Here is a 16,044-nt window from a genome sequence, read left to right on the forward strand (position 1 = left end):
ACCTTGAAAAATTGTAATCGCTTGTACTATTGTCTTGAGTAAATTTTGTTTAAAAAATGAGTCCTACTACTTTCAGAACACACCATGTATAATGTATCTTTACACTCTGTCTGATTTCATTTTGCCTCTGCAGAAGCCCTACGCCAGTCACCCCTGAGAGAGCTAACCTCTTCAACCGGCGTTGCGTAGATGCTCAAGAACGGCAACATGATGGCGCGCATCGTCCCGCATTTACACAGGTGACGTTTTCTACAGCGAGTGCTTGTGCGTTTCAAGTAGAAACGTGGAGTGCGGAAATGCCAGCCGAATTCCATTGCAACAGTATCTCAGCGCGGGCTGCAGCTGTAAAGCTCCGGTCGCTGATGGGTGGCCGCTGTGCGATGTAGTTTGCGTTTTGCAGTACTTCCAGCCTTCATGCCATTAGTGCTTCCAGTTATGTACCGCTCCTTTGCTGTCGAAACGTTGTTGCGGGGCCAGATCGATTTCACGGCCGCTTGTAGCATGGGATGCAGCCTCCTCCAGCATTTCGCGAACTATCGTATCCAGTGCCGGTTGCAAAAGCTTGAAAGCGAAAGTACGGAAACCTCTGAAGGAGTGCGCTCAGGAGCTGGATGTACCTAAAGCCGCCAAAAACAACTCGTCTAAGGAGTTCTGTTGGCGCTCCCGCACTTTTTTCAAGGATGCTTTAACTGATATATAGCTCGACCTCCGTATAAAACATATTACGGGCTCATAAAAATAAAAATTGGTTTTGAATAAAGGAAATGATGTACTAACTGTCTCACATATCTCGGTGGGCACCCAAACCGCGCCGTAATGGAAGGGATAAAATAAGGAGTGAAAGAAGAAAAGAAGAAAGAGGCGCTGTAATGAAGATCTCCGGAATAATTTCGACCACCTCAGTATCTTTAACACGCACTGACATCGCACAGCACACGGGGGCCTTTTGCGTTTCGCCTCCATCGTAACGCGGTGGCCGCGGTCGGGTTCGAACCCGGGTATTCCGGCTCGGTAGACGAGTGCCTTAACCACTGAGCCAACGCGGCGATTTTGGGTTCATCATCGGTTTTTGGTAGCGCAGTGGTTTCTTTAGAGTCAATGCGCACGTTTTGCGGTTCATTGGCATGCAAGCGTGCATTTACGGAGAATTTGTCGGAAGACGCAAAAGCTCCCCCCCGCGCGCACGCACGCACGCACACACACACACACATGCACACAAACACACACGCGCGCGCGCGCGCGCGCGCGCACACACACACACACACACACACACACACACACACACACACACACACACACACACACACACACACACACACACACACACACACACACACACACACACACACACACACACACACACACACACACACACACACACACACACACACACACACACACACACACACACACACACACACACACACACACACACACACACACACACACACACACACACACACACACACACACACACACACACACACACACACACACACACACACACACACACACACACACACACACACACACACACACACACACACACACACACACACACACACACACACACACACACACACACACACACACACACACACACACACACACACACACACACACACACACACACACACACACACACACACACACACACACACACACACACACACACACACACACACACACACACACACACACACACACACACACACACACACACACACACACACACACACACACACACACACACACACACACACACACACACACACACACACACACACACACAAAGAGCGCTGCATGCTTTCTAGCTTGTTCTAACTTTACATAGTTACGAGCTGTCCCCAGACAGTCTCGGACCGCATTGGCACCATAAACAAGTGGTAGGAGGTTCCCTAGCTTCGCGCAGATGCGGGGAAGCTTTCTTTCTAATCTCAGATAGACGAACATCTGGGGGTCATGGATTTTGCTTGTATTTTCAGCTGTGACACCCACAACCCCGTCCCCCGCCCCCCCCCCCCATTTTTTTTTGCGGTCACACACTGCTTGAATCTTCCCTGCCAAATCAAAACATTATTTTTGCTGTTCGTTCGTGTGCATGCCTGAAGAGCAAGTTCTGTGTGACGTTCAGGAAAGTGACTTTCGGTTACATTTGAGCTTTCTTTGGAGCTTTTAAAGCCAGCGGGTGCTTTAAGAGCTCCGTATCAATAGTGCTGTGAATTCGAGGCCATTTCCTGTCCAGCGATGCGCGCAACATGAAAGCTAGACCTGCACCGCGAGCAGCGTAAACGGCGGAGTTCAAACAACATGAAGCGCAAGTTTTGAGTCGAGCCCGCGAACCAGTCCGACTACAACCACCAATATGCCACGTAATGCGCATGACATCAAAGATACACCAGCAGAACCTAGCAGAGCCAGCAGCGTGAACGGCGGGGCTAAGACGACGAGAAGCACGGCTTTCGTAGACCGCGATAGATAGATACAGAGAAAGGGGAAAGGTAGGTATGTTAGATCGCGTGCGAACTAATAAATTTACAACCATGATAAACGGCATTTACTGCGAAGGAAGACTGCAGTCGCTCGCGCTTCACACCAAATCCTCCCCAAAAAAAAAAAAACGCGACTGACAACTGAAGAACGGACACTCACATCGTGAAGACGCGGAGCCAGCTCATTATCAATGCTTTCCCGGCGATCCTATGCAGCCAAGCCTTTCGGCGAGCCGCAGTGCTTTTTGCGGACGGAATGACGAAGAACCTTTCCCACTGCCTAATCGGTTGTTGCACCCGTAAGCGCAACACAAGCTCGGCGTCACCGGACTGGATTGGATTAGATTAGGTTACATTACATTAGATTAGATTACATTGGATTGGATTGAATTGCATTGAACTGGATTTGATTTAATTGGATTAGATTAGATTACATTAGATTAGATTGCATTGGATTGGTTTGGATTGTATAACCGATGCATCACCACAAATCTAACCACAAGCACCACCACCAGCTACACTCAGCTGTACCATGGCGTACGTACGGATATTGCTGTCGCAATTACCGGGCTTAACCAAGCTAAGCCACAGCGAATTTTTTTGCGGACAGAATGACGAAGAACCTTTCCCACTGCCTCCTCGGTGGTTGCACCCGTAAGCGCAACACAAGCTCGGCGTCACCGCAGCGCGTAGACACCATCAAAGCTAGAGAAACGTTCCCGCCAAAACTGTGTCGCACCAAAAAAAAAAAACGAAGCGCGATTACCCCGGACAATGGCGCCGGCGTCTGCTGCGGAGGCAAAAAAGTTTGGTTTATTGGTGTTTAACATCCCAAAGCAACTCAGGCTATGAGGGACGCCGTAGTGAAGGGCTCCGGAAGTTTCGACCACCTGGGGTTCTTTAACGTGCACTGACATCGCACAGCACACGGGCCTCTAGAATTTCGCCTTCATCGAAATTCGATCGCCGCGCCCGGGATCGAACCCGCGTCTTTCGGGTTAGCAGCCGAGTGCCATAACTACTGAGCCACCGCGGCGGCGCGGAGCCAAAAAGCGCGAACATGTGACCGCGGCGCCTCGGCCAATGAGAGGCTCGATTGTCCGGCGGCGCGCTGGGAGAGGAGAAGAGCCGGAAAGTTAAGAGCTTTTCGTTACTTTTGCTTCATTGAAGGGCTTTAAATTGATTGTTGTAGTGATGCCGGCATGGGGCGGCCGGCGGAAGACGCGGAGCGGACCGCCGTTGGTCTAATCAGTGGACTAATCCGAGATTTTAAAGCGATAGCTTGTTCGCTCACGGCTAACACGCGGTCAACGCACGACCAACACCGATGGCGCCGGAATTTTCTGCTAAGTGGGCCCTTAATGCTCTCGCTTTGAATATAGATGCCAAGCAAAGATGGTAATAATATGAAGGAAGGTGCACGTCGGCTATCACAGACTCCGCTTTGGAAGGTTTCGGGCTCACATGCACCGCTTTACAAGATTTCGAGTTAGTCTCAACCAATTGAGATTATTTAACGGTGACTAGCATCGCGCAGTACACGGGTGTTTTTCAACTTTTCGTCGAACTAAATGCGTTGGGAGTAGGTTCCATGACCCTCGGATCAGCAGGCGAAAGCCATTATGGCGTGCTTCCAGGTAAACGTGCGGTCCACATTTTCTGGAAGGTGAACATTGCCGGCAGCTGCTAAAACAGGAAAAAAATGCTCTACTTGTTTCAGCGTCGTTCTTGTTCCTTAGAAGGCGTTTTCTGCCTCAGGATTTTAACTTTTTAAAGAGATAATGTCTTAAGTTTCGTTGTGTTTTTACGTTCACTCTGAAACGAAAATTAACACTCTAATAAAACTAATACGTTTTTAGCGATACCACGGGTTGTATGGCTATTTTACCTCTAACCGTGTTCTGGCGGATGCTAGTTCTTTGTGCCGCTGAAGTTCAGTTTGTTTTCAACTCTACACTTAACAGCTATACCTTTTCGTGCAATAGACTGAGCGTGTAAGAGCGTTCTCTTTGCTGGCGACGTTAATATAATGATTTCTGTGTCACACTGGTGACATTCATTTACCTTCTTGTTCTTTCTTTGGGCGCGCGTAGGCGGGATTCAACGACGCCTATGTACAGCTTTCTGGAAGAAAGACGCTTCTCAGTGGCCTGCTCAATCGAATCGGAAAACCGCGCTGCAGCGGCCGCCGTTGGAAACAGTCTGCTCAGAGGCACCTGCCTGTGCTGGGCTGGCTGCGCTCATACCCCGTCAAGGAATACTTGCTCGCTGACGTCATCACTGGCTTCACTGTCGCCATGTTCCACGTGCCCCAGAGTAAGTGGGCAATCTACACTAGTGGGGTCACACTCATTAGAGCGGGAACTGTATGTTTTTAAATTTTTTTTAAATACTGGAGCTTTCATAAGGCTATTTAGGAGTGGGAAGGGAAGGAAAAAAAGTCATCCAGAAAAATACAAACATGTAAAAAAACAAACAAAAGAAAACCAAAACTGTCACTAAGAAGTGATCGTCGCCAGAACTACTTCCACAGGTCGCGAGCGGACGTTTCCATGCAGCGAATTCCAGGGGTCAATGGCCAGAGGAACGAAGCATTGTTTGAACGTCTCAACGCGGCAAAAGAAAGGGTTAAGATTCAGCTGTGGGAAATTCTATAGAGATGGAACGTTTGCTAAAGGGCAAATAATTGTTTAGTGATGGAAGGCGCAGAGAATGAACCAGTGTATGCAAAAACTTCAAACATACTAGGCGGCGGTGAGATGGTAGTGCTGGGAGTCCTGAGGCTGTATAATGGGAATGCCTCGTCCCCGGAGAAGGTATGCCCGGAGGTTATGTCACCACAAGTTTCACGTCGCGTACGGTCAGTGGTGCTGGCGTTGTTCACTGGAAAATAAGATCAGGAAGGAATCGTTCTATAATAACTCAAGAAGCAGTGCCCTACTTTTTGAACCTGCATCAGGGTGTGGTGGTGGTGGTGGTGAAAAACATTTATGGGCAGTTAAATTTTTTACAGAAAGGTGATTGGGGTAGGACCCTATTGGCCCTTTCCCCTCACAGTACTAGGTGGAGCCCCTATTCCGGGGCCCCATTGGCAAGCAACGCCGCCCGCGTCGTGTCCCGGAACGTGCAGCTACAAAGAGAAATTTAAAGGAGTATAAACACCTATCTTTGGAGTGCGCGTTTTCTTCTTTGTTATGAGACAGAAGGCATTATTATACACGGATTACCATGTGGTATTCTCCTACGTCCTCTAAATAATTTATAATCGAATTTCTTTCTCGTGCGTCAAAGAGAGGTTATAAGTCACGTGAGTCATGAAAAACTGCAATATATTCGGTGCTTCTACATACTTTGACATTCCGGCTCTTCAGGAAGGCTGGCTTCAGCACTGTAGTGAATTGAAACGATGAAGCAGCAATTATATCGCAGTTTTTCCATGCCTCACGTCACCTATAACCTCTATTTGACGGCACAGCCATCGTTCGGCTGTTGACACCAAAACACGTTGACAGAAAAATTTGATTTTAAATTATTTAGCGGTCGTAGGCGAATACCGCATGGTGATTCATGCATACTAGTGTCTTCGGCATCATTATAGAGAAGCAAGTATGCCACCAAAATTAGGCGTCCACACTCCTTTAGCGAAGAAGATGACACATGTACTGTGCGTGATAAATCTAGAACCAATTGAACGCCTCATATTCGAAAGTGATGGTATCTATCCGGATGTCGATGCAGGCACAGTCACTCTCCCTAAGGCCCTAAGGTATAGAGATAACTTATGGTCCCATAAATAAATCTCCCCGCAGGGAGGCATCTGCAGCATGCAGACGTTGGTGAGTGGCGACACCACGGGGTTAACCCGAGCATCCGCAGGGACATCCCCGCAGGGGGAGGATGGTGAACAATGCGTCACCACGGACCCGAGCATCCGCGCTTAGCCGTGCGTGGCATCGCCGTGTCCGGGGAAAAGGGGATCCTGGTGGTTGAGCCGATGCCGAGCGTTTGGACCCTTAAGGCCCCTCGGCGGAGGCAACACACCACTTTGGCCCCAGCTTCCTGCAGACGGCACCTCCGGCCTGACCCAACCGGAGGAAATCGGCAGTCGCCTTTTCCTGTCCTCCCCTCTATCTTTCACTTTCCTATTCCCTTTCTTACAACTTTCCTGTATCCTCCTCTCTTCTTCGTTTTTTTCCTCTTTTTCCTGGCGGCGAGGGTTAACCGTGTGTGACCAAGTACCCTGAGTTGAGTCATATTAGGTTATAGTTAAGGTGTACAGCTGGCGTGGGCAGGACTTTCTTTCAAGTACCTGTCGCGTCCCCTTGTTGGACTCCATGGTGGGTGGCTGGCACCATGACCGAAAAACTAAATTTTTTTATGGCTCCCCCCTTTCAAAACTTGATCGCTCTCTCAAGAGAGGGCGGACCGAAGCAGATGACTTTTTCCAGAAAAGAAAAGTATCCTTTCCAAAATTTCATGTCATTCACAGTAAAGCAGAAGAAACGCAAGCAAGGATAATATCCCCATTCCAGGTCTCAAAACGCTTGACGGATGCCTTAGGCCTTGGCTACAAGGTGTCAAAAATGGCCAGTGGCGACTTACTTCTTGAACTGCGCGACAGCATACAACACTCAAAAGTTGCAACAATTGTATCCATTGGGGACATCCCTGTCTCTGTGACCCCACATCGGTCTCTCAATACTGTACGAGGCGTCATCTCAGAAATAGATTTTGTCCACCTTTCTGAAAAGGAAATGCTCGAAGGACTTACTGACCAAGAAGTGATAGATGTCCACCGGATCAAGATCCGGAAGGATGGCAAAGAAATGGACACCAAACACCTGATCTTGATATTCAACATGAGCACATTGCCTGAATCCATTGAAGTAGGCTACCTGAAAATAAATGTAAGACCGTATATTCCCAACCCACGCAGATGTTTTAACTGCCAGAGATTTGGCCACGGCTCACAGAGTTGTCGCGGCCGCAAAACTTGCGCAAAATGCTCTTCGAAGGACCACCAATCCGAAGAATGTGTTGCTAACCCACGGTGTGCAAACTGTGAAGGCGACCATGCTGCCTACTCCAGGGCTTGTCCGTCCTGGAAGAAAGAGAAAGAAATCATTACTCTCAAGACTACAGAAAACATTTCTTTCAAAGAAGCAAGAAGACGATACTCACAGACAAACAAATTCTCCTTCACTGCAAAAACAAACTTCGCCGATGTGGTGCGTGGGCGCGGCGCACCACACCAGGCTTCGGCACCCGTCCAGGTCACACGTAGTGAGCCTGGGGCGGGGCCATCCGCGCCGTCTGGTGGAGTAGCTCAGGCTGCTCCGCTTTCCCCAAAGGAGGGGACGCAGATCCCCGGGTCGGCGGGCCCAAAGACCTCTTCCCACAGGTCGAGGTCTAACTCAAAAATCAATGTGCCTCCTGCACAGTCGTCCAGTGCCTCTACAGAGGCGATGGACACGACCCCGGGCAGCCCCTCGCCGTCCACGTCGGATGGTCGGCGGAGCTCCCTGGATCGGTCAAAAAAAGACAGGCCCCGAGTCACGGGGCCATAAACAACTTGATCTAGTTTTTCAATCCATACAAACACAAAACTAAGATGGCTTTCATAATACAATGGAATTGTAGAGGACTTCTAAATAATTACAGTGACATAAAAGACATACTAGCAGCACACGCTCCTATCGCCTTATGTCTACAAGAGACCAATTTAGGTCCTCGTCACACTAATTTGCTAAAGAGATATACTGTCTTCCGTCGTGACCGAGAGGGCGCGAGCAGACTTTCAGGAGGCGTAGCCATCATTGTGCAACCCGGAGTTCCGGCTCGAGAGCTCACGCTGAAAACTAGGTTCGAAGCCGTAGCAGCCACTGTAGTTGCTTACAAAACCATTACATTATGTTCCATATATCTTCAACCGCACCTCGCAGTAACACAGCATGAATTAGAGAACCTTTTAGAACAGCTGCCAGAGCCATACGTGGTAGTGGGAGATTTTAACTCACACTCTTGTTTTTGATAAAACCGTGATAAAACCGATAGCAGGGGTCATGTCGTTGAGGATTTTATACTATCTAATAATATTTGTCTACTAAACACCGGTAAGCCCACCTATTGCGGTCCTAGCTCAGGAAAAATGAGTGTTTTAGATTTGTCTTTTAGTTCTCCATCTGTTTTTAGCGATTTTAAATGGGATGTTTTAGACAACCCCTATGGGAGCGATCATCTGCCTGTTGAAATCAGCCTGTCATCCCCACCATCAATCATCCCGAGCAAACCTCGCCGTTGGAAGTTACACTTGGCTGACTGGGCACTGTTCAGAGAAAATGCCAGTCTAGAAAAACTTTTTCGGATGATCTGGGCGTTGACGAACTGAATAATATGTTTACAACATGTATAATTACTGCAGCGCGGTTATCTATTCCTCAGTCCTCGGGCGTAGTGAGACAGAATAATAAGACATGGTACTCACAAGAATGTAAAACAGCAAAAAAAGAACAAAATAAAGCATGGGGAATTTTCCGCAGTACCCAACATACGAAAACCTTGTAAATTTCAAAAAGGCAAGAGCCAAAGCAAGGCATATCCGTAGAAACGCTGAGTTCTATCACATCAAAGAAAATATGGGTGCAAGTGCACAAAATAAATGGCAGCTATTCCCCCTTCACAATACCTTTTCTCACTTCCCCAGGTACACAAACAAGTATTGAAGAGCAGGCAGACGTTCTAGCAGAACATTTTTCTACAATTTCTAGTTCAGCGCATTACACGCAGTCATTTCTGAAGTACAGAAACATGGCTGAAAAACAAAGACTTCCAACTAGTGGCACTTCGTATGAGCCGTATAATAACTTAATTACACTCGAAGAAATCCATGCAGTACTGTCAGCCGGAAAAAAGACAGCACCCGGCCCTGATGAAATACATTATGAGATGCTGTCACACCTTTCCGAAGCCTCGGTAGAAGCACTTTTACAATTCATCAACAAAATATGGAAACTGGGAAAAATACCAGATGCTTGGAAAGAAGCAGTTATTGTGCCATTCCTCAAACCCGGAAAGCCCTCAACCTCTGCTGGTAGCTACAGACCCATAGCCCTCACAAGTTGCCTCGCCAAATCTTTCGAAAGTGTATTGAATATTAGGTTAATGTTTATTCTCAAATCCCGTGAACTTCTTGACGTCCATCAATGTGGCTTTAAAAAAGGATGTTCAACAACTGACCATCTCGTCCGTCTTGAAAATACAGTACGCGAAGCATTCATACGCAAACAACATTGTCTGGCAGTCTTCTTTGACATGGAAAAGGCTTACGACACTACCTGGAGGTTCGGGATTCTCCGCGACCTAGCAGACCTCGGTATTCGTGGAAGGATGCTTAACTGCTTGAAAGATTTCCTATCTAACCGTTCATTTCAAGTACGTCTGGGTTCAACACTTTCCAAAAAATTTGTTCAAGAGAATGGCGTACCACAAGGGTGTATTATAAGTACTACGCTTTTTGTAGCAAAAATGAATTCTATAGCAAAAACAATTCCTACAACCGTGATGTACTCGGTATATGTTGACGACCTTCAAATTGCATGCATTTCATCCAGCTTAGCAACCTGTGAGAGACAGATACAACTCACATTAAACAGAATAGCTACTTGGGCAGACAGAAACGGATTTAAGTTCTCCCCACAAAAAAACAGTAGCAGTGCTTTTCTCACTCAGAAGAGGCTTGGAGAATGACCCCATCCTACACCTAAATGAAACAATGATACCAATAAAGCACGAACATAAATTTTTAGGCGTAACATTTGATAAAAGACTGACATTCCTGCCGCACATTAACACACTGAAAAAGAAAGCCTCCAAATCTCTAAACATACTCAAGGTGCTCTCTAGGAAACATTGGGGCTCTGATAGAACATGTCTTCTGCACATATATCGCTCGTTGGTACGTTCTTCCTTAGATTATGGGTGCATCGTATACGGCTCAGCAAGACCATCATACTTAAAAAAATTAGATCCAGTACATAACTCAGGCCTACGCCTCTCATGTGGCGCATACAGGACATCTCCCATAGCAAGCCTATATGCAGAAACAAATGAACCCTCACTAGAAATCAGAAGAACTTTTTTAATGTGTGCATATGTCTTTAAAGTAAGATCTCAACCAAAACATATCTGCTATCCAGTTGTAACGAGATGTCCTTCTAGAACAATATTCACCAACAAACCTCATGCAATCCGGCCACTGGTCCTGCGTTTCGAAGATATATGCCAGAACCTCAATATACAGGACACGTTGCCTGACATTGCCCAAAGACGGGATGCACTACCTCCATGGTACAATTTTCCTGAAGTTTGCGACTTCACACTGACACAGTTCCGTAAAAGAAAACTCCACAACAACATATCATACAAGAATTTCTTGCACTAAAAGAAAAATACAATAGCTTTTCAGAATTTTATACTGATGGTTCGAAAACAGATGTTTATGTAGGAAGCGCAGTAGTACAAGAGAATTGGGAGGAAACAATAAGACTTCCACAGTGTGCATCTGTTTTCGCTGCCGAATGTTACGCCGTATGTGTTGCCATAGAAAAAATAGTAAACGAGAACCTCAAGAACAGTATCATTTATACAGACTCCCTAAGCGTACTTACAGCTCTCCACTCTAAAAATGCAATCACTCCTCTACTTGGGGACATTGTACACAACATAGTGATATCCACAGCTAAAGGACAAAACATAAAACTATGTTGGGTCCCGAGTCATGTCGGGATAAAAGGTAACGAGAGAGCAGATTTATGCGCAGCCCAAGCTCGTGACAAGTAAATTAAAAATGTCAGTGTGCCGTATCGAGACTGCATAAACTTAGTAAATCTTAAAGCAAGGCAAAAATGGCAATCTGCTTGGAACAGCGAAAAAAACAATAAACTACATTTGGTAAAACCAGTTTTAGGAGAATGGAAGTCATGTGTACACCAGGAACGTTTTAAAGAAGTCATTATCTGCCGTCTCCGTATAGGTCACACGCACCTTACACACAACTTTCTGCTCACGAAACAAGATAAACCAGTTTGTGCATGTGGAGGTGAACTTACAGTTAACCACATTTTATTTTCATGTTCCAAACTCGAAAAACTAAGGAAAAAGTGTTTTTCACTGTTTTATAATCAATCCATCCCCTTTCATCCCGCGTTACTCATAGGCGAAAATGCAATTGTGGACATATCTTGTGTTTTTAAGTTTTTAACTGAGGCAGATTTTCTCGACAAAATATAAATCATGACCTATAGCTTCACATGATGTCCCTCAGCCACTTCCTCATTCGTGAGGAAAAGGCTGAGGCTTTTATTTGACTGGTCAGGATCCTCGGCATCCTTGCCCAGCCAAGGATGGCCGCTGAGGCTACTGACCTTTTTAAAGCTTTTACCATTAGCCATTCCTAGATCTCGTCTTCTCCGTTATTACTAGGTAGTTAAACTTTTTAGGCCCTTTACACCACTGATCACGTTCCTCATTTTTATTAAATCCCGCAGAAAACATTTTCCATACCTTGTGCTTGGCGCATGATGGCCTTAGCTGCTTATGTGCCATAAAACCCAACACAACACAACATAAATAAATCCGCGGTGGAAGTTAGGAAAAAGCGATTGGAAGATTGGTGGCTCAAACGCAGAGAGGTGACATGAGGTTAGAACTGTAGGAATGAAAAAGTATTTAAACAGAATGGTGAAATTTAAGGCCAATTTAAAACCCAGTTAAATAAGAATAAAGAAAGAAATTGGTTGTGGTTTAGCTCTGATTAACGCTTGTTAAATTACGTAAGCAATTGAGCGCGTTGTCTCTTCCTCGCTTCGTTCTTTCGTTGTTGCCTCTCTTTCGCGCTCTCCATAACGACTAGAATCCACTGAGACGAAGGGCATATATATACCGGCGGCATGTGGTTGTTTTATCTTGTGCTTTTCGAATGAATTAGCTTTCAGCGATAACATATCTTGGTTTCTGTGGCTGTTGGCTTCTATCATATATATATATATATATATATATATATATATATATATATGAAAGAAGCCAACAGCCACAGAAACCAAGGGGCACAGGGGATTTTTTTTTTTTTTTTTAAATCTATTTATTTATTTTGTGGTGTTGATCAATTTAGAATATTACTGAACATGTTATCGCTTAAAGCTAATTGATTAGAAAAGCAGAAGAAAAAAAGAAGAAAAAACAACCACTGCCGCCGGTGGGATCCGAACCCACGACCTCCGAATTACGCGTCCGGTGCTCTACCTCTGAGCTACGGCGACGGCTGTCAAATCTTCTGCTTTCGGGGGTATTTATGTTTACAAGTAACCTAACCTTGAGAGTGTTCATCAGCGCCACCCACGTTCATAAGCGGCGGACGTAGAACGTCCTGAGATACCGCAGGTCTGACGTAGAACGTCATCGAACGGAGAGGGTGGAAGCTGCGTGAGAACCCTCTTTATGCTTCCTATGGCTTCAAGGCTGCCAGAACCGAGGCCCTCGCTAAGCAATTAAGCAAACAAGGGAAGGGGTATGAGGGGCTCGTTATAAATATGAAAGAAGCCAACAATATATATATATATATATATATATATATATATATATATATATATATATATATATATATATATATATATATATGAAAGAAGCCAACAGCCACAGAAACCAAGGGGCACAGGGGTTTTTTAATTTATTTATTTCGTGGTGTTGATCAATTTAGAATATTACTGAGTATGTTATCGCTTAAAGCTAATTGATGAGAAAAGCAGAAGAAAAAACAACCACTGCCGCCGGTGGGATCCGAACCCACGACCTCCGATATATATATACACACACCCCTCGCGAGGCGACACCTCCTCTACCTCTACCCAAGCGGAGCACATCTGGTGCAGCGAGCGGCGATGGCAGCGGTGTCGACGGCGGTGCCATCTGTTGGAGCGCGGCTGCGGCGTTGCTAGGCAACGGCGGCTCAACGTCGTTCGTGGGCTACGGCATACGACTGATATGCGACCACGCGACGAGCCGAGCTGGCTATCGTAGTGTTGCTTTCACAACAAAAGTCGAGCATAGTGGCAACTGTCACCACCCCGTTTGAAAGGGGACGCTCCTGTCTTCCATCCATGCGCGTGAGGACGGTGCCTGTCAGCGCGCGGTTTCCGCATGTGTTTGTGTGTAGGGATTATCATGGGAGGGGATCGGAGTTGTTGAGGGTTGATGAAGAGCACTGTAACTCTTCATTGAAGGGATCACCGCATGGCGCTGTGCATTGTAATGGGGTTAAAAGGATACAGGAGAGGAGGCAGGTCTGGTGGCTAAGAGGCACTGGGAAGGGCAGGAGCTAGATCGCTGTTGAGCTGCTCTGGAGTGAAGAGGGATCAAGTGCGCACGGTCACAGCAATGCGCACATTCACTGCCTCAGCGTAAGCTAGAAGAAGCTTGAGGGCGCGGCGAACTCTTGTAGCCGGGTCAGGTGGGAATAGAAGCTCCTCGAAAGCATTTATCCGTTCCGGGAGCAGGTGGCGTTTAACCATAGTGCGCGTGATGGGTAGCGTTGCGGAAGCTGCACGCTGAGAACTCGCAGCTTCTGCACCTTCCGCTTTTCTAGTAGGGTGCAGGCGTAGAGAGCGGTCGTTCTCGTTGCCGACATTCAAGTTATGGCAAGAAACTGTCGCGCATGAAGAAAGCGTCGAAGAGATGTCATTGACTTTTAAAGGGACTGTTAAGACTACATGGTGACGCGATGGTTGCCATTTGATAAATTACGAAATAACGAAAGTAATCCAATTGTAGCACTTTTAACGCTATACATGCTGTGTGTGATCAGTAAATTGTTCTAATATGCGTAAATTCTTTAGTTTAGTTTTATGGGTGTTTAACGCCCCAAGGCAACTCAGGCTATGAAGGACGCCGTAGTGAAGATTTTCGGAAATTTCGACCACCTGGGGTTCATTAACGTTCACTGACACCGCACAGTACATGGGCCTCTAGAATTTCGACTGCATCGAAATTCAATCGCCTTGCCCAGGAGATGCGTAAATCGTGAAATTAAAAGCTGCATATACTATGGTGGCCATATTGAGAACAAAAGTCCACGTGGGGCCTCAAACCATAAACACTTGCGAATATGCATGACAGGCAGCGTACATGGTGATCAGCAGTCGCTGAATTTCGCTATTTACGCACTGTTCCACTGGCTTTAACTGGATCAGTGCACATGCGGTTTGGAGTGTGCAGCATATGCGCAGTAAGCTGCCTCTGTGAAATCCAACAACTGGATCGCTGCCGCCACAGCACCGTGGCAAATGATTGCTCCCAGAAAAGTAAAGTTGAATTGAGTATAGCTGCATACGAAGGGAAAGACGAAAGCAAGAAGGCGTTGGCTGCTTATAGCTGTGATTACGCGACAGCCAGACCTGATGCAATCCCTTAACTAGTTATGTCTTGCATCATCATTCCCCAATCATTTGGCCAAGCTGCTTGCGCTGATCAATTGCCTTATTGTCGGGAAAAGAGCCCTGACACCCGCGACTGTGACTTAGTGGCTTGGGCGTTCAGATACTGATTCCAAGGTAGAGGTTATGGGGTTTTAAAATTGGGGAGATAAATGCGTTCTCCCCGTTTAACCGCGGCTGACCCAGTTCAAAACCGCGCGGACCCCACTCCGTGGTCGCGAGCGCTACCGAGCGCACGGCGACCACGGCGGGCCTTGCTCTGCGGGAACAAAGGAACGACACACTGGCCGACACAAACAAGGCATTTATTGCTATAACAACAATAACGCCAGCTAGCAACAAAATACACTGAGGAACCGAGGGTGTCCGACTCACCAGTACGGTTACGAGCGAACGTTCGCCCACGCTAGGGCAGGGTAAAAACTCCGAGACCGGACGGGACGAGCTGAGGGGAACATGTTTCCACATGAGGTCGCCCGCCGGCGAGCGGAGCCGCGAGCGATACGTCCGCTCGCTTTTCCGGTCCCAAGAAGAGAGCCGTGGCTCCCCCGCGCGCGCGCAGCAAAACGCCATCCGTGGCGCTGGTGTCGCTGCGACGCGAGTGCCCTCCCCTGTTAGTTAAAGTAACCCAACTGAGAAGAGTGCCTTGCGGGGACGCTAACCACAGTAGGGGGTGCAATGCGGGAAAGCGAACCACAGAGGACGAGTGCGTCCCCACATCCCCCCAACCTTAAATAGACCCACGCGCCTGAAAGTTACCTGCTATGGAGGAGTCTCCTGGTCTTCATGCATTTTAGGCAGGTCTAGCAGCGGAGGTTAATTATGGTGGCGGCGGCCACATTTTTATCGAGGCAGAAGGGGGAAAAAATTGGGTACCCAATCTCCGCCTTTAAGGCTATGACGTGATAGCGTTTATGGGTTTCATCAGCGACTCCACTCGATCTTGTTGGCACAATTCCTTTTCATGTGCTCTGCTAATGTTGATAGATCACATGGCACACCAACGCAACGCAACACGAGTATACAGGGGTCTGCGTACACTCGCCCCTACTGACGGGCTTTTTGCG

The 16,044-nt window shown here is 47.0% G+C and overlaps 1 pseudogene across 1 annotated transcript in view; it reads left to right on the top strand.

The window, feature by feature from the left end:
- The window catches only part of LOC149370559 (prestin-like), a 78,580-nt pseudogene that overhangs the window by 20,602 nt on the left and 41,934 nt on the right, over window positions 1-16,044 (top strand). Inside the window, exons 2-3 of the transcript XR_016289930.1 lie at window positions 134-239; window positions 4,586-4,808. The product of XR_016289930.1 is annotated as a prestin-like (transcript). The remainder of the gene's footprint in view (window positions 1-133; window positions 240-4,585; window positions 4,809-16,044) is intronic.

Source organism: Amblyomma mixtum, chromosome 1, assembly GCF_055824585.1.
Source record: "Amblyomma mixtum isolate Tamu chromosome 1, ASM5582458v1, whole genome shotgun sequence".
Classification (NCBI taxonomy): domain Eukaryota; kingdom Metazoa; phylum Arthropoda; class Arachnida; order Ixodida; family Ixodidae; genus Amblyomma; species Amblyomma mixtum.